This window comes from Camelus ferus, chromosome 9 (assembly GCF_009834535.1).
Source record: "Camelus ferus isolate YT-003-E chromosome 9, BCGSAC_Cfer_1.0, whole genome shotgun sequence".
Classification (NCBI taxonomy): domain Eukaryota; kingdom Metazoa; phylum Chordata; class Mammalia; order Artiodactyla; family Camelidae; genus Camelus; species Camelus ferus.
In genome coordinates this window covers 73,673,538-73,693,713 of record NC_045704.1, presented here as the reverse complement: position 1 = coordinate 73,693,713, position 20,176 = coordinate 73,673,538, and the positions used below count along the sequence as shown (strand labels likewise).

At 33.5% G+C, this 20,176-nt stretch overlaps 1 protein-coding gene across 1 annotated transcript in view; it reads left to right on the top strand.

The window, feature by feature from the left end:
• COL11A1 (collagen type XI alpha 1 chain) overlaps positions 1 to 20,176 on the top strand; it is a 491,277-nt gene that overhangs the window by 23,286 nt on the left and 447,815 nt on the right. The gene's annotated exons all lie outside the window — the stretch shown is intronic.

Here is a 20,176-nt window from a genome sequence, read left to right as displayed (position 1 = left end):
GAAGAGGCACGTACATATTCAATTATTGCTAATTACTGCAAATAAAGATTCATCGTAGTTTTCAGGCACTATTCCTTAAGTGTTTAAGTCTGGGAACCTTTTTTTTCAGGGTTTAAGTCTGGGAACCTTTTTTTTCAGGGTTTCATCAAGTGATCTTTTTTCTTCTAATAAATTTTTGGCATTGTATGCCCTACAGCTCACAATCATTAACACAGATATATTCCTGGCTCTTGACAAACATCTTGGCACCATAGTCTCTCTAGTGTTTGGCAAACAAATACTACGTATTAGTCCTAATCCCATTTATGGTATGTCACTACAATCAATTTCAGAAGAAAAGAGAACTAAAATAAATATTTCACAAACAAACTGATAATGCAATATATTGAAGAGTGACAGTACGTTATCCAATGCATTTGCTTTTTACTCAGCTCTGTAACTTAGAACAGAGCCGAGTATACACTGTAGTTCTTCAAGTTCTGTTTCACTATCCCCACCTTTGAACCCAACTCAACTGTTAGCTACTTTTTCAAAATTTCACTTTAATTTCTCTCATAACTTTATAATTATAGCCCTTTCTAATTTTTTATTGCTTACTCTAGAGATTACAGTATGCATCCTTAATTTTATCACAGAATATTTCAAGTTAATATTGTATCACTTCAAATAATAATAAATAATCTTATAACAGTAAGTAATCTTTATTATCTTGTTAGATACTTGATGCTAGTCTATCATATTTTCTGTAAATTTTTTTTTCTAGCTGAAAAAGTTGGCTTTAGTGTGAGAGTTTGTCCAAACAACTTAGTCCTAGTGTTAAAACTACTTTGTGCTTCTGGAATAAACTTAACTTGATCACAATGTTTTATTTTTTCAAATACAATGCAGGATTAAGTTTGGATATATTTTACTTAGAATTTTGGAATGCATGTTTATGAATGCTGTGAACCATTCAACTATTTCTTGTACTGTCCATATTATGTTTTCTTATCAAAGTTTTGTCAGTTTCATAAAGGAAAATGTGAGTGCTTACACTTTTCTGTATAGCTAGAATAGAATTTGTAGAAGATTGTAATTATTTGCTTCTTGAATATTTGACATAATTTGCTGGCCTAATTTTCTGAGCTTGAAGTTTTCTTTATTGGAAGATTTACCAAGATCCAATTTCTTTAATACTCATAGGAAATTTTCTGTTTTCGACTTTTTTTTTTTTTTTTTGGTGTCAGATTCAGTCTACTTTTCTTGAAATTTTGTCTATCCCATCTATTTTTAAAGTTATTGACATGAAATTTATTGTTTTATATTTAGTATAATTTTAACAGGAGTATGTGCAGTTATGTCCCCATTTCATTTCTAATGCTGTTAATTCAAGATGTTGTATATGTATACAATGGAATATTACTCAGCCATAAAAAATAATGAAATAATGCCATTTGCAGCAACATGGGTGGACATAGAGATTAGCATACTAAGTAAGTCAGACAGAGAAAAACAAATATATGATATCACTTATATGTGAAATCTAAAAAAAATTATGCAAATGCACTTACAAAACAGAAACAGACTCACAGACAGAAAACAAATTTATTTTATCAGTGGAGAAAGAGGAGGGAGATGGATAAATTGAGAGTTTGGGATTTGCAGATACTAACTACTACTATATATAAAATAGATAAACAACAAGGTCCAACTACATAGCACAGGAAACTATAGTCAAAATCTTGTAATAGCCTATAGTGAAAAAGAATATGAAAACTATATATATATATATATATCTGAATCACTATGCTGTATGCCAGAAATTAACACAACATTGTAAAATGACTATACTTCAATAAAAAAAATAAAACTTTAAAAATAAAAAATAAAAAAATAAAAAATCATGTCCAAAACCACTTCTTTATGCAATTAGGTAAGTGCTGTATAAGTGCTATTTATAGATATCAACAAATATCTTGTTAAAATTAAATCTATGGGTTATAGAAAAGCTTTTGAATTTTATCAGTTAGCTTTTACTTTTTAGCAAGCTTCCTTAAAGTTAGCCACAAAAAGCAACTATTTATTTGCTTATGAGTCTGAGCTGCCCTCACCTGGGCAGTTCTAGTCTGGACCAGACTTGACTAATCTTGGCAAGATTGGCTCATTTGTCTCTCTATGATCAACTGCTGTGTTGGCTGGGACTGGTTTGCTTATGATGGTATTGGCTAGGAAATCTGGGATGACTGGAGCCCCTCTGTTACAGTCTCTCAGTCCTTCGCCAACTAGTCCTGGCTTGTCAGAATTTGAAGAGCAAGAGAAGAAGCTACACAGCTTCTTGAGGCCAGTGCTTAGAACTCAACAGTTCACCAGCACTTCTGGCATTTTCTTCTGGTCAAAATAAGTCGTAATGCATGCCTAAATTCAAGAGGTGGAAAAATACATTCCAATTTTTGATGGGAAGAATGGAGAAGAACTATGGCCATTTTTAAAATCTACCACACAATGAAAAGTGTGTAAAGAACTTAAATCAGCTATTTATCTCTGATGTCCAAACATTGTGAACAAAAATTTAAAAATTCACTCAACACTTAAATGTTTTGTTCACAAATTTTAATAATAGCTGAAAATAAATTATACCCCTTTAAATAAATTTTCCTGAATGTTGGTATCTATAATTCTTCCAGCCTTTATTAGAGGTTATTAATATAGGAAACTTTTTTATTTCTTATTAGTACTCACCAATAGCATGACGAAGAATAGGATATTGGCTGAAATCAGATCTTGAATCATTTTACCTCTATACTTATTTAAAAAATTTAAGTTCTCTTTTGGAATTGATAAGAACATTTGATAAATGGACCTAAGAAATGTTTAATTAAAAAAATGAAGATTTTGCAGAAACAACTGAGTGTTTAACCTCAGTAGAATTTTGCATAAGCCAAGAAATAAATGGAAATCCTTATGAGATTGAATTGAATATGGATGAATCATTCAGACTTTTTTGGCAGAACTGCAAACTTAGTTCAGATTTAGGTAATTGAAAGCTTTCACAACTGTAGCTTCACCATTCTCTATTTATAATCCTTTACCTATTACAAATACCACATTGGGGGCTTAAAAAATAAAGTTTTAAAGAATGACAACCTACAGAAAAATATGATTACTGCTTGAGCATAATGAAAATATTTTATAGAACATTGCATGTTATTCAAAGTGTACGTATTTAGCTTATTTATAATTTTATCAGCATTGTAAAATCCAAGTGTATATTAATTTATAAACCTATTAAAATTAACTTTATAGATAATAAAACTTCAATTTTATGAGCATTAATATTATTCAAAAATAAATTATAGTGCATTATTTTCTACTAGTTATCCAGCTGTTGAAGAATTGAGTAATGTGAGAGATAATATTCAAAATGGCTGTCTCTGTATCTAGGTTGAAAGGAAGTCATTTAGAAAAATATGGGGTAAGATTATAAAAATTGGAGTGGAGAAAAATTTTCAGTTCAAGAAACAAACAAAGGAAGAGATTAAAAGCATAAAATTTTTAGAGACAGTGAAAGGACTATCCTTCAGAGTATACATATGAAAACTGAGTCTTGGACCTATTTAAGATCATAAAACTAGCAAGTGTCATGTATTGACTGAAACTCAAATTTTATAACTTTAACCCCAGTGTTCTTTCTTCAGTGTCAAATTATAGGAGGAGGAAAGTAAATAAGTTTCAGTGATTTTTAGGAATTACTTCTAATAATAAATGTCAAAAATCTCGAAACACTTACAAATCACTATTTTCCCTGAATATCTACATACTTGTTGGCTCTTAATATAAAAGATGAATCAACTTAATCTCTGTCTCTTCCATGTACATAAACGTAAATGCACACACCCACACACAAGCATACCACCTGAAAATGTTAAAAATGATTTTTCTTTTCTCAGCTTTATTGGGGCAAATAGTTTCCCAAGACATATACTTTGAGTTCATTTTGGAACTTTTTTTTTGTTTAATTTCCACATCACCAAATCCTATTGATCCTACTTCCCTAATAATTCAAAATAATTTTTTCTTAATAGCTGTTGTCCTCTTTCAGGTCTCCTAATGACCTCCCAGTCTGCTTTTGCCCTCTCCCTTGTGCCGTCTCCTTAATTCATCTTTATAACCTGGGCCATACATTCTCGCACAGTATCCAAAATTTCAGCTATACTGTACTGTATGTAAGATCTTTCTGTGCTTGCTCATGCCTCCATGCCTTTGCTTATTCCATCCTCTGTGCCTGCAACTCTCTTCCCCACTTCCACTGCTTCATAAAAACTCAGTCATCCTTTGAAACTTGACTCAGATATGCTTTCTTGTGTTCCACAAATGGCTCCTCCAGTGGACAGTAAGTTATCCTCTCATACATCAGGTGTCCTTATAGGACACTAAGGTTAGATCAAACTATATGACAGGCCCTGAAAGCCCCCATGGCTAAAATAAACAGGTAAACAACAAATGCCCTCTGCAGTGCTATGGATTGGGGGAAAAATACTGGTTAGGGAAGGTAGATCGTGGTTCATTATATTTTGAACAAAGTCTATTTTAGACTCTTTCTATCCCCGTTCCATTTCACTCAAATGTGTTGAATCATATAGATGACAGAAAAATCTCAGTATTGTCAAATCATTCAGTGCTCATCAATATCTTTTCTTTTTGGAAACTTCTGTCACTGTGTAAAACTAAATGTTTTACCCCATGGGCTACTACTCCAGAATAATTTTGAAAAATTATCTATAATTGTAAATGGAACTGTTTTCTTAATTTCTGTTTCTGATAATCCATTATTAGTATATGTAAATGCAGTTGATTTTTGTATATTGGCTTTGTGTCCTGCAACTTTACTGAATTCATTTATTAGTACTGACTTTTTTTTGGTAGTGTCTTTAGGGTTTTCTACATTTAATATCATGTCATGTGCAAATAGTGACAGTTTTACTTCTTCCCTTCCAATTTAGATGCTTTGAATTTCTTTTTATTGCCTAATTTCTCTGGCTAGGAATGAATCTACTTTTCTTAACAATTCTTTTTATCTCAGATTTCAGAAACATTATTCTAAGTAATAGTTTATTGTTAAAAAGCCATATCTTATTACTTTCAAGAGATGCTGCCTAGTTTTATTGGGGACTATTTATAGATCATAACCATATTCTTAAATTACAAAGCTCCTCTGCTTGAGAGTAGGCCTACAGAAGGCAGACAGGTAGGTGTCATTCATCCTAGTGGCATGAAATGGTATACAGTCAGAGTGTAGGATATTGACAAGAAAGTGCTTCAAGTGTTGGGCTGTGGACAGGGAAAATAAACAGAAGCCAGTTAAGCTGAGGGCCCAGTGAGGTAGGAAATAGTGGAGGTTGAAAATACAAAATGGTAAATGTAACTTTAGCAATATTAAAACATTTCCCAGTTCATTTGTACAGAATTATCAAATTTGATACTACAAGCAGGAATATTTCTCTTTTATGGACTTAGAGTATAGTGTCATTTAAAATCAATGAACTAATAACGTTAATAAAATAAAAGTATACATATATTCCTAAAAATAAGGAAGTTTCACAACTACTCATTTGCACTATTGGCTAAAAATGAAGTCCACAGTGAATGAGAAAAAAACATAATGTCAATGCTCTAAGGTAAGATAGATTTATTCTTTTATATCAGCTTTCATGTTCACACAAAAAAAATAGCCGTAATATGTCTTCCTCTTAATTTTCTATAACAGAAAGATTGACAGTAACATACATTTTAAGTTTTTCTGCTTCTAAGCTATCAGAGTTTATTTATTTTTCTTAAATAAATCAGCTATTATTGTCAGGTATTATTTTGTCTTTAATTAGAGTCCTAGATATTTATAAGACATGTTGATTTTTGTGGGGTTAAAGATTTAAAATATAAATTGGCATTGAGAGTTAATACATTTTAAATTTAATATTACAATCATACCACTGTTCTTCACTGAATAAACCTTTGACTTCAGAGCTGCTACCTGGGGATGCTATGTTTTTGTTATCGTTGACCTGTAGAGGTCACTGTTAACAGACAAATGAAAAGCCTTTTGGAATTACAGGTTAATATAGTTAAACCTTAAAATCTGTTTGCCCCAAGTCACTAGAGAGACCATGGCACTACCTCAAATTAAGACATGATAGAAATGCAACATAACTTTAAAATCAGGGTATTTTTAGATAATTATAAAATAAAAGTGGATATTACTACTATTGGATATATGGGTTAGCCAAATCATATGATTTAAAACTTCCCATCTATGCAGTTACTTAAATAGAAAAAAAAGGACCCTGCTAAATTGAGTTATAATAATTTCTTATTTATTTTCTCTAATATTTAATATAAGACTATATGGCAGAGACAGATGGAAACCAGACTTTGGATTTGCTAAACATGAGCTGTATCTTAGAAAGCATAAATTTTACCCCATTAAAAAGAACTGAGGCAATAATTCTAATAAAAAGTTATATAAAGTAATTTTTTTAATGTTTATGTAGTTAGATAGTAATCAGGTGGATATATGTGGGGAAAGATAGTAGGACTAGTCAATAGAGAAACCACCCTTACTGTGCAAATGCCAGTAAAACCCCCTTAAAATGAAGGGAATCTGTCATTTTGTGTAAATTCTCTTCTGCTTCCATAAACACAGCCGTAATCAATTAAAGACCCACTTGTGAAGGAGCCATTGTTTGCGGTTCCATTCAGACATTGCTGAGTTGTCTTTTAGACTGCCCATGCGGAAACCCTGGTAAGGTGATGAGAAAGTTCAAAGCACCTAACTTTTCAGTGTGGATTTTGTTATTGAGACTTCTCTGCATCTTTTTATTCCTTTTAAACACTGGAGTATAGTGTATGTGTTGATTGTTGGTTCTAGAAATGAGAGGAGGCTTCAGAACGTAACAACGAAAATGATCTAATGATGTAATTTCGTGACCTTCAGATTGCAATGCCTCATATTTTAGTTCAAGAGGAATCGGTGTTGAAAATACTTGCTAAGAAAATAAGTAATATAGTTTTATCATATAAAAAAGTCTTTTAGCAGAAAGTGAGAGTGCTTTCTCCAACACTAATAAATCATTCATTCATTTTTGTCATGATTGCCATTTTCTTTTTGTTCTCAATCTCTCTCTTATCCTGTTAATTTAAGCTGGAGAGTATTATGGGCACTAAAGTGGTCAATATTCAGTTTTGGGTGCTGGATTTGGGAGACTGGTGGAACTTCACTAAAGAGGTAAATGTAAAATGTTTCAGAGAGAATTTGGCATAAATGATTTAAAGAATTAAGATGATCAAAAATGACTCAGTATGAATTATTTAATGCTACAGATATGTACTATACTAGAGGGAGTAAGCAGATTATCCTTTTCAGACTTAGGAGTACAAGTTACGCAGTAAATGAAAGTAAATCCTCATATAGCAGGTCTAGGGGATAAGAAAGAAATGCCACAAGGTTAGTGTCAGGACCTCACCTTGTCAGAGTGGGAGTCTGACTTTTGGGTCACCTTTGATTCCTTGCTTTCTAGGCAGAAATGGGCCAAATTTCTTACCTGACTGCCTAAGGAATACTCTGACATAGGTCTGGAGGAAATCACATTCAACTATAGTTAGCTGGGCATTTAAGCTAAATGTAAAGGATTTTGGAATGAAAATCAAGGTATGGAGTGATCCAGTAAGAATATGTTTCCTTTCCTAAGACTTCTTTGCTTTTCATATCAAATGAAGAGAACAACTTTCTTCGGGACTACAACTTAATAAAACTGCTGAGTCTGTCACTCTTATACAAGCACATAGGCCCCTCTCTTCCTTGAGTGATATGTCTGGGGAGGTTATAAGGAAGAGCCTCAGTGCCCAGACCAGCCACTCTACAGATGACTCAGGACACCTTCACTAAATCCATTCATTACCCTGGCCCTAGTGGGAGTTACAAGTGAAGCCTGCCAATTAGATGTTGGTAATGTGGACTCAGCTTTAGGGAATTGGGCAAGACTGCCAGAATTCATTTCTGAACTTTAGCAGCCACAAAAGAGTATTTTTCTGTCATCTGTAACTGATTCAAAACCAGGTCTCAAAAGGACAAGCTTCTTTTTGTGCACCATCTTTCCCAAAGTCCAACGACTAATAATGTTACAACATCAGATTTTTCACAAGATCACAGGAAACATCTGACGAAGGAGAGCAAAGGAAAAAATGCTATCTTTTGACTGGATTAGCTTCTGTTTTCTAATTTTAGAACATTCTCTTTGGAAAATTATTATGTGGTCATTTACCACAAATTAATGGTACTTTATTGTTAAATGAGAGATTAAATCTGTGATGTATCAAGAATCATTAAAAAAAGGTTTCCAGAAGTTGTAGATGTTGAGTAAGGCAATTGATGTCAGTTCATATTCAAAACTTCTTGCACTTGCTTTGAAAACATATTTCCAAAACCCTATCCTGAAACTGTATTGGCATCACTACTTCCTTCTCTGCTAATAAACACACATAAAAGTGAATGCTTTGCTTTCAGGTTCACTGACATTATTATTGTTTTCAAATTTTTTTTTTTTTTTTTTAGTTTTGACAATTTAGTCAATTTGAATGCTTGGGGGATCTTTTAAAATTTTTGAGAGGCAGAGGTCAATATTCTTAATAAGGATTCTGTGAACTTAAATACATTACTAGGAGAATAAACACATTTTGGAAAATTTCCAGGTCATTTTGTAGAAAATACCAGAGAGCTCCAAACAGTAGGAACATTAGTCAGTAAAACTCATATAGTTAGTCCCTGTAAAGCCCAACAAGGAAGATTTGACTTCGTACCTCTGTATCAAGGTTTTTGTTCCCTTTTTAGAACTATGCACTCTTTTGGCTTCTAGTCCTAATTTTACTTTAGAAATTATTTTTAACATGCTTCAGACAGGGGCCTTCTGTCCAGGTCTTGAATATAAGTACTGTATCTTTGTTTTGTATTCTTATACAAATATATTTTATTGGGAACCTATTTCAAAATGCTTGTTAAACATATGAGCTTATTCACATGAATGCACTCAAGTGCTGTAAGTGTAGGGGCAGAAGTTGAAACAGAGGAGTCTATGTCTCGTACCCAAGGCTGCAGCTCACTGAGGAAAGAGGTTGCCTTCATCAGCTCGCTGCCTGTGCACATGCTGCACTATGTACATACTTCTTTCTGCTGTCTCACACACACACGCATGCACACACACACGTACACACACACACACACACACACACACACACACCCCTATGATTTAAGGGGAAAAAAACCCACGTTAGTCATAAAGCTCAAGAATTGAAAGTAAGAGAGTAAGGCCAGGATAGTAACTGTTCAGAACTTGAATGAATTGCCAGTTTTCACCAAGTAACTGGCTGGCCTTCTCAGGCAGGCTCCAAATTCCTGTTGAAATGAAGACTTTCTTTCCTGGACTAGGCCTGGCATTCCTGGGAAACAATGGCCCTTTTCAAATAGGCTCTGAAATTTCACAGGTGAAGGGAGAGGGGCAGTCATTTGATCCCACCCACAAGAAGCCTGTTAGTATTTTAAAAAGTGAAGACAGAGCCTATCATGGAGATGCAGGCAAAGCTGGCTAGTGGCTAAGAGCTGCAATCTAGACCCACGGTTCTGCAGATCTCTGTGAAATATGAATCAATGTCAGTGCTCTGTCTTTGACTCACATTGCAACTCATTTTCTAGATTTTCTTAATAGCAGACTACAGAACCACCAAAACAGGGTTTTATTTTGTGTCTTGTTATGGAAGAGCAGTATTCAAGGTTTTTTTTTTTTTCAATTAAGAAATAACATTAGAACTATAAAATAAATGATTCAATTGCTGATGTGTGTGTGTGTGTGAGAGAGATTTGGAAGAGATGCAAGGTAAAAATATTCCATAGATATATAAAGATATACATAGGTAATATATCTGCATACATATTTATATAATACTTTTACCTTGCATTCTTTCCAAATGATTTTAAGTTGGATATAATTATATTATAATTCAATAATTTAAAAAATTTAAGATGTACAGATAAGTTTAGAAGTCTTTTATGAAAGTATAGACCATATCCAGTTTGAAGGAACTTTGGCATATTGATTGCCATACTTACATGTACAATTAATATAGATCAGATAGGAAAGAGAGCTGGGTGGAAGCCATTTAAGGACTGCCCAAGAGGATCAACAGGGATTATTGAAGTTACTTCAATAGTTTGAGATTATGTGAGGGAGACCTCCAGGGAAGTTAGAGGCTGAATGGGGAGTGTCCAGCCAGGAGAATGAAACACCGCAGCTATAGGAACCTTTAAAATCCAAGAAAGCATCCCATAAGAGAAGAAGCCTTGACCATATCAAGCACAGAGAATGTAGCACAATCAGTCAAGGAAAAGTCAATTTATTTTCTTACTTTTTCTGTCACTTTGATTCTGGAGGAATCTGAGAAAGCTGCTAACCAATGAATGAGGAGTGAGACACATGAGGAAAAAAGCAAAGGACTGTTCTCATTATGTTGAGGCAGACAACTTGTAGACCTCGGGAAGATGAGAAGTCTTACTTGGAATACCTATTGAAACATTAATCAATAACCTGGATTGTGTATATCAAAATTATTGAATTGACACAATGTTTTAGGACTTAAAGGGTCATAGGACTGCTTATTGCCTGAGAGTAAACTGGAAAGTAATGGGGCCTAGCCAATATTCTACCCAAGGGCAGGAAGAATTACCCACATTGAATAAATTTTAAAGGGGCATTGGAGATAAAACAGAATTATGATTTTAACTTACCTGACAAGTCTTGTGTTCAATATGCTAATTATATATCTTATAAAATATGCACAAAATTCTGTGCAATACAGATAGTGGATAGACTACTCCTATACCTGCATGAGAGAGCAATGTCCTGTCATGTAAAGATCACTGGATGAGGACTTACTGGAGCATTGTTTTATTCTTACCTCTATCTGCTTTTTCTCTGGGTTGCTTAATGTAAGTTTCACAATGTTTCGTAATTTCAACTTCTTCCCAGGTAAGAATGAGTAAAAATATAATAATGCCATGTGAAATGTCTTTTACTTTTTCTTTCAAATGAGATAATTTAGATCAAATGTGATAATGTAATGAATATATTTTGCATGTTAATTATAATACATATGTAGTATTATATTTGTTAAAAATAATAATGGTCACTCTCAGGGAAAATTATGAATTCAAGCTATTTTGTTAAAGAAAAGATTTTCTTTTTTTTAAGTTTTTTTGAGTTTGAAAGTTTGTGTTCATATGTGTTTCAGACATTTTTGAAACACACACAGTACACACATAACTGTATTTAGGATTTGTCATGTTGTAGTTTGTTTATGTTTTTTGATGGCATCTTAAAATGAGACTTTTTTTGTCTCAAGTTTAAATTGTACAAAGATTGAGAACAAAATAGGTTATAAGTACATACAGTATTAGTGAATATGAATGTTTACATACACACAAACGCAGGTATATATATGTATATAATATATGAAATATATACACATATATGTATAATATATATTGATATATAACATACACAATATATATCATATATATGCTCAGCTATATGTGGGTGTATTTGTGTTTGTATGTCTATATACAGCTGGATGTGTACATTGGACTGTGTATAAGCATGTGTATATAGTTAATTCTTACAATAACCCTATGAAATGTATGCCATTATTTTCTGTATTTTATGCATGAAGGAACTGGGACACAGAAAGTTTAAATAACTTGGCTAAGGTCACACTTACGGTGAATGGTAAAGCCAGGAGCTATACCCCCAACAAAATGGCACCAGAATTTGTTAAGTATACGTTCTGTTCCCACCATGTAAAGAGAAGTACAATACAACTCATGTAGGAATTACAAAGCAACTGATTAAAACTCAGCTTTTGAAAGGTCAGCATTTATGTAAGTGAAGATTAGTAATTCAGCCAGAAATTAGGAAATTGAAAAGAATTGCCAGGGTGGTATTAGTCCCCATAAATGGGAGTAGATGGCTTTCCACTTACTTTATGTCGAGTGAGAGGAATATCAAAAAGGACAGAAGTCGAACTTGATAAGTGCCCTCTGCAGCTTGGGACAGAGACATTTACAAGTGTCTGATTCACATCAAAGAAATCTAACAACAAAGTCTGTTTGTAGTAGCTTATGGAAGTATATTAGAGGATACAGATAGGAATTAAGTTTATTCCTACCAAAAGTGAATTAAAGTTACATGTTTCCTCTGCTTCATGTAATAAAGAGCCTGCTGGAGCTGCCTTAGGCTCACTCTGAGGGTCCTATCTGAAAGGCAGTGTCTGCAAGAGAAAAAGATAGACAATAAGGAGAGGTATCATGATTAACCACTGAAAGGAGGTGCACTTGTCCTTGTCAAGGGAACTGTTGGTATAAGACCTCCGTGTTCAGAGATTTCTGAAGAACCCACAAAGCATTCCCATGCAACTAATATCTTAAATATGGACAGAGGAAACCAATACTAAATTACATTGGTACCAGTCACATAATATCTTTCCTGACACGTATTTTTCCTGGAGGAGTCAGAAACCATGGTTAGCACACCCCTTCCACACTACAGATTGTCTCAGTCATACTACTGTTCTTTCAGTTCCTCAAACGTATCAGGTTTATCTTTGCCTAAGGATTTTTGCATTAACCCTCTTTGCCTGGCATGTTCTTTCCTGTGATGGTTGCAAGACTTTTTCACCTTCTAGTCAGTCATTTGAATATTAGATTGTATCGCTTCAGAGAGGCCTTCACATAAGGCCCTGTGGGTCTTATTTAGGAGATGGCTTTTAATCTAAGTGGGAAATGAAGCCAAAGAATAAAATGATTTTATTAAAAAAATTTTTTCAGTCTGTACAATTTATACAGAGACAGCGGGGACCCACCCTGGATTTTAGGCAAGAATTACATGGTGGCTTCTTGCTTGTGCCAATATTTCAGCGTAAATGGAGAGAAACAGGCTGACGATGACAGACACATTTCATGAAGTTGACTTGAGTGGTGAAAGTGGTTAAAGCAGAGAAAGTATATCTATCTTCTAGGAATTTATATTTAGACTGAAGAAATAAGATTTTTCAAATTAAAGATAGTATAGGATACTGTCCTAGAAAGTGCTTTAATAATAAACATTTCAAACAGGAGAAAAATAAGGTAATTGCAAATCTTCTGTTTAATTCAGCAAATTCTATTTTTTCAATATTTATTTTATTATGAATACACAAAGTAGATGCTGTTTTATTCTTTTCTATTTATTGATTTTTCTCCTTAAAATATTAACTGGAAAAATACAGTAATTTTTCTTACCTTCCCTTTGATGATCTTCCTTAGGAATTCTTTTAGCCTACAGAGGGGTTTCATTTACTATAATCTTCCTAATACATTGAGGACTCAAAGACTAATGAACATTTTAGAAGTCACTTAATACAGTACCTTTATTTTAAATACAGGTACAGGTAAGGAAAGGAACACAGAGATTTAGTGATTTGCAAGTGCCAGTAAAAAAAAAAGCCATGGCTAGAGTCAAAATCTCCCACTACTGAGACGATTGTCCTTTCATGTGCTGTGTGATATCATATTGCTTCTTTGCAAATATGACAAATTAATTTTCAGGGGAAGAAGGACTATTGTAGATCTGTGTAACCTTAAACACAAAGTTGGACTTACATTGTTTCAATGCCTTGACCTAATAAGTGACAATAAATGTATCTTTTAATGTTATAAAAACAATTTACAGGTGCTCTAAAATGGGTTTGGGCCCTGTTACAAATATTTGGAGGTGAGAGCACAGGTAAAAATATTCACATGTAATTTATACTTGTATATGACTTAGAAGGGCCCTGAACCCCTGTAGACCATCCCTGCCAGTTATTTGTACTGGCTCCTGCTACTGTCCGATTAGACCTGATAATTGTAAAACACTTTTGATAGTTTGGTGCACTTACAAATTACATTCTTAGTCTCTTTGGGTATAGCAATGAGTCTAGAGAAATAGGGTGCTGTTAATAACTGGAGGAGAAATGACTTCAACCTTTCTCTGTGAGTGACAGCATAGTCTTAATGTTGTGATTTTTCCCATTCCATTACTGAGTAGCCTTGGGTCAAATTGTGTTTTGGAAGGACATAGGGAGTAGTTGGTCTCTGGTAATTTGATTAGGTCATCTCGAGTACAACTGGGCCTTTTAGAGAATGAGCACAGAAGTTCAAGAAAGGATTTTCATTGTAGTTTCTGGTTGTTATATAAATGCAGGCTGTGAGTCCCAGCAAGCTTAAGAGGTCTTTGCCTTCAAGTGGGTTATAATCTAAAAAGAGAGATTAGATCCTATGTAGTATTTTAACATGGTACCATAAAGTGAGCGGGGGGAATTGGGTATTTGCAATTATATTTGTAAAGTGGGTCAGTTTGGACATCAGATTTTTTATGCTTAAGAACCAAATAAGATATTTTGAGCATATATATTCCTAAAAGAACAGAGTTGAAATCTTAAGTCTCTTCATTGCATAGTTTTAGGTTTTGTTTTACAGCTTCTGTTCCTGATTAGTAGTTAAGGAAAGAGAAAAATAAGGCTTAGAATCTACCAGGCCCCTTTCATTTGTATGTGTGGAATAGGTTCTTGCTTCACCGAGCTTGTGTTTTTCTTGGCTTGGTAGTATTTTTATTTAAATAAATGTAGAAATTTAAGAAATATAAAATGTGAGGTTCACTATATTCTATGCAGTTCAAGAAAAAAAGAACTTAAATATCTAGCCATACTTATTCCAAATATTAGCTAAAAAGCTAAATAGCTCTTTACATAGTCAAGTCAGTAAAATAATATTGACAAATTATCCTCTTGAGCTTTTATGTATTACGTGTTTTTTAAAAAAGTGAAAAAATATAGAAATTATAAGATTTTAGAGAAATACTTCATTAGTCTCATCGCTAGTAATCCATTCATTATAAATATATTAAAAAACAATGAATAGTTTCATAGTTATTAAAGCAATTCAAAGATGATAAATAGAAATTATTTCTTGAAAAAAGAACTGCATGCTTAATTTATTTCTTAATCTTAAAAAGAGTAAGTAAAAGTTATTAGACTTCATAAAAGTTATGCTTAAATGTGGCACAATTAGCATAATAGACACTATCAATATTTGACATGTAAAATGTTGTGTATATACTCATCAAAGAAAAATTACTGTCTCTGAGTACATATCTTTGATAGTTTCTAAATTTTTTTTTTTTAACCACATGTGTATGGTTTGAGGAGGAGGTCTGATAGAATAGTTTAAACCACAGCACTTGGAACTGGAGGTACTTGAATTTGAGTCTTACATACACCACTTACTAATTGTGTGACTATCAGTAAAAAGGGGGTAATGATGCTACTCTTTTCTGCTATTGTGAATAGTTTATTTTCATTCAAAACATTGTAGTGGTCCCTTTTTTCTCATTCTAGGGAACAATGATGATAGATGGGCTAAAGTGACAATAAATGTCAACTACAACATGTTTACATTTAAACCAACCCTCTTAAATATTATTTTAAAGTGTAATAATAAATACATATTTAGTAACTTTTTAATTTTAGAGTGGTTTTATATTTACAGAATTATTGCAAAGATAGTACCGAGTTCCCATATACCCTACACAATTTCCCCTATTATTAACATCTTATATTAGTTTTGTACATTTACCATAATTAATCAATCAATATTGATGCATTATTTTTATTAACTAAATTACATACTTCATTCAGATTCCTCAGTTTTCCCCTAATGTTCTTTTTCTGATCCAGGATCCTATCTAGGATATCACATTTCATGTAATTGTCATGTTTCCTTAGTCTCCTGTTGGTTGTGACAGTTTCTCAGATTTTCTTTGTTTTTGATGACCTTGACAGTTTGAAGAATATTGGTATTTTGTAGAATGTCCCACAGTTGGAATTCTGATGTTTTTCTCATATTTTCACTGGGATAATGTTTTCTTGGGAGATCCACAGAGGTAGAGCGTCAGTATCATTATGTCATATTAAGGCTACATACTATCGATCGGACTTACCATTGTTGATCATACCTTGATCACCTGGCTTGAGCCAGGTTTTCAGGCTTCTCCACAAAAAAATTACTTTTTTTCCCCCTCCCTTTCTATGTTGTACTCTTTGGAAGGAGTCACTATGAACAGCCCATATTCAAGGAGTGGGGAGTTATATGCCTCCTCCATGAGGGTGGGGTATCTAAAAGAAATTTTTCAATATAGTAATATATATATACAAATTTTTTTGTTTCTTCTCCATTTGTGTTTTTTTAATCATTTGTATAAGCGTGGACTCATGGATTCTATTTTCATTCTGGATTATAATCCAATACTATTTAATATTATTGTTCAAATTGTTCCAGGATTTGGCCATTGAGACCTCTTCATTTGGCTCCTGTATCCTTTTTGTCATGACATACATCATTGTGATGTTTTATTTTTTAAATACTTTCTAACTTTCTGTACTACAAGATTATGTACACTACAAATTACTCCAGGCTCATCTTGTATATTTCCTGTCCCAGTCCTAGAATCATCCATTTCTCTAAGGATCCCAGTTTCCTTTGTTGGAGAATAGTATTAAAACCCAAGATCTAGGCATTAAGAGTGCTCATTGCTGTTGGGGTGTCTAGACCCTCTCAACTGACAGAGTGAAATATATGTTTGTATATATGTTTGGGTGTGTTTATATACGTGTGTGTGTGTGTGTGTGTGATATACATTAATCCATATGTATCTGTATTAATCAAAACGAGTTCATACTGTCTCTAACTCTAATCCATTATTATGTTGATCACTGTAGTCTTCTCTTCTCATTTATCTATAATCTCCCTCTTCATCACTGAGATGGTTGGCTCCCATCATCGGCCATGCACTTACTTAATTGTTCAATTGCAATGTACATGTATTGTGGTTTCAAAATTGTTAATTTGTACCCTATCGGTAACAACTTCATGAAGTAGAAAACAGTGCTTATGTACAATTCTTTTTGCCTTTTAGACTGTCTCCACTCTTCCTAAAATCTTAAGTTAGTACTACTTTCTGTAGCCCCTCCTCAGTAAAGTTTGTTCATACATTCGAAATACCTTAGATTCTTTTGTAACATTCTGCATTCCATCCTGGGATTCCCAGATCCTCTGAATATTTTTTTTTAATTTTGCAAACATTGAAGTTTATTCTTTTTTGCTGCAAAATTCATCCATTTTATGTGTACAAGTCAATGGCTTTGAGTATATTTATATTGTTGTTCAACCATCAGGACTTTTAAGTCTCAAAAATGCAAAATTCCCTTGCATTGTGAGAATATCTGATGTTTTAGCCTGATCTATATATACATGATTTCTACTTAATGAAAAGGGGAACATAGGCATGCTGAACTTTATGTTTTGGAGCCTTATAGGTTACCCAATTTTGATGGACAGTTCAAAGCACATTGTTACTTGTTCCATGTTCAGTCTTGTCCATGTTCTAATAATAAACCAAAAACTGTCTCTTAAAGGGAGAATAGTTATTTGCTAGAGAAGAAGTTTGCTTCAAAGTCTGAGCTATTATTTTTTTAATATGAATTGCCAAAGGCTCCAATTAGCCAGAGACATTTTGTGTATCACTTACTCTGCCTCATCATAAGGGTCCTGTGATAAAGTAATTTTCTCTGCATCTTGAACAGATGGAGAGAACACATTAGATTTGGTATATAACACCTACTAAAAATATACAAATAGCTCATGTAGCTCAATATCAAAACAACAAACAACCCAATCAAAAAATGGGCAAAAGACCTAAATAGATATTTCTTCAGAGAAGACATACAGGTGGCCAACAGGCATATGAAAATATCCTCAACATCACTAATTATTAGAGAAATGCAAATCAAAACCACAATGAGATATCAACTCACACTGAACAGAATGGCGATCATCAAAAAGTCTACAAATAATAAATGATGGAGAATGGTGGAGAAAAGGGAATCCTCCTACACTGCTGGTGGGAATGTAAATTGGTGTAGCCACTATGGAGAACAATATAGAGGAGTTTCCTTAAAAAATGAAAAAGAGAGTTACCATATGATCCAGCAATCCCACTCCTGGGCATATATCAAGAAGAAACTCTAATTCAGAAAGACATGTGCACCCCAATGTTTATAGCAGCACTATTTACAATAGCCAAGACATGGAAGCAACCTAAATGTCCATCAACAGATGAATGAATAAAGAAGACGTGGTATATGTACATAATGGAGTGTTACTCAGCCATAAAAAATAATGAAATAATGCCATTTGCAGCAACATGGAAGGACCTAGAGATTAGCATACTTTCAAATGAAGTAAGTCAGACAGACAAATATCATTATATCACTTATTTGTGGAATCTAAAGAAATGATCCAAAAGAACACATAAATAAAACAGAAACAGACCTTCAGACATGGAAAAGAAACTTATGGTTACCAAAGGGGAAAGGGGGGAGGGATAAATTTGGAATTTGGGATTAGCCGATCAATGCTACTGTATATAAACTAGATAAACAACAAGGACCTGCTGTATAGCATAGGGAACTATATTCAATATCTTATAATAATCTATAATGGAAAAGAATCTGAAAAAGAATACATATATGTATGTATAACTGAATCACTTTGCTGTACACCTGAAACATTGTAAATCAACTATAATTCAATTAAAAATTAAAATTAAACTACCTCCTAAAAAAACCTCCCAAACAACCTGTTATGTGTTTCAACTCTTTAATAATGTTCTAATGTCCTTGGTGCAGAAATCTACCACTCAAAGAGGAGCACTAGATTATTGGGTCAGTTTTGGAAATGATGGTAGGCCCTGAGTTATGGAAAGAAATGATAAATACATAGCAGCATTGGCCAGGATCACAGTGAAGTTAGAATGTAGCTCTATAATTCACCCCAATTTTCACAGCAGCACTATTTACAAAAGCCAAGACATGGAAACAACCGAAATGTCCATCCACAGATAACTTGATAAAGAAGTAATGGTATATGTATACAATGGGATACTACTCAGCAATAAAAAAGAATAAAATAATGTCATTTATAGCAACGTGGATAGACCTGGAGATCATCATTCTAAGTGAAGTAAGCCAGAAAGAGAAAGAAAAATACCATATGATATCCACTTATATGTAGAATCTAAGGGAAAAAAAGACACAAATGAACTTTTTTACAAAGCAGAAACAATCTCACTGATACAGAAAACAAACTTATGGTTACCAGGGAGAAAGGGGATGGGAAGGGGTAAATTGTGAGTTCAAGATTTGTAGATATTAACTAATATATATAATAAACAGCAAGTTTCTTCTGTACAGCACAGGGACCTATGTTCAATATCTACTAGTAACCTATAAGGAAAAAGAATATGAAAACAAATATGTGTGTTTATGTATGACTGAAACATGCTGTATACCAGAAATTGACACATGGTAAACTGACTATACTTCAATTTAAAAGAAAATGTAGCTTTCAATGAGGTCGAGTACAGGCAGCTGTCTCTGGGAAGAGGCTACTAGGCATATGTCTCTGGATGGAGGGAAAATATCTTTATTTTAAAAATTGGACTAATTTGATTTTTTTCCAGGGAGTTTCAGCGACTAATACTTAGGATGAGGTTCAAGAGCTTAAGATGGAAGGAACCTAGTCCTTGATTCCTAGGACTGCATGGAATATTAAAGAAGGAAAGGAAAGGAAGGAAAGGAAAGGAAAGGAGAGAAGAGAGGAGAGGAGGGGAGAGGGAAAGGAAAGGAAAGGAAAGGGAAAGGAAAGGAAAGGGAAAAAAAGAAAGAAAGAAAAAGAAAGGAAGGAAGGAAGGAAGGAAGGAAGGAAGGAAGGAAGGAAGGTTTTAAGATGTTCCTATAACATCATAGAAATATTCCTGCAAAAACCTCTCCTTCATGTTAGAGCTTTAATTGTAGATACTATTTTATACCAATTCATTTGATGGCTCTCTATTTATAATTTGTATCCATTTTTTAGGTTAAATTCTGTACTTTATGTTTTTTTCTGATTAAAAACAAGGAGCCACCAAAGTCAACAAATGTTCACTAAGAAAATGAGAAACTCTCTCTAAAGTAGTTTCTGTTGTGG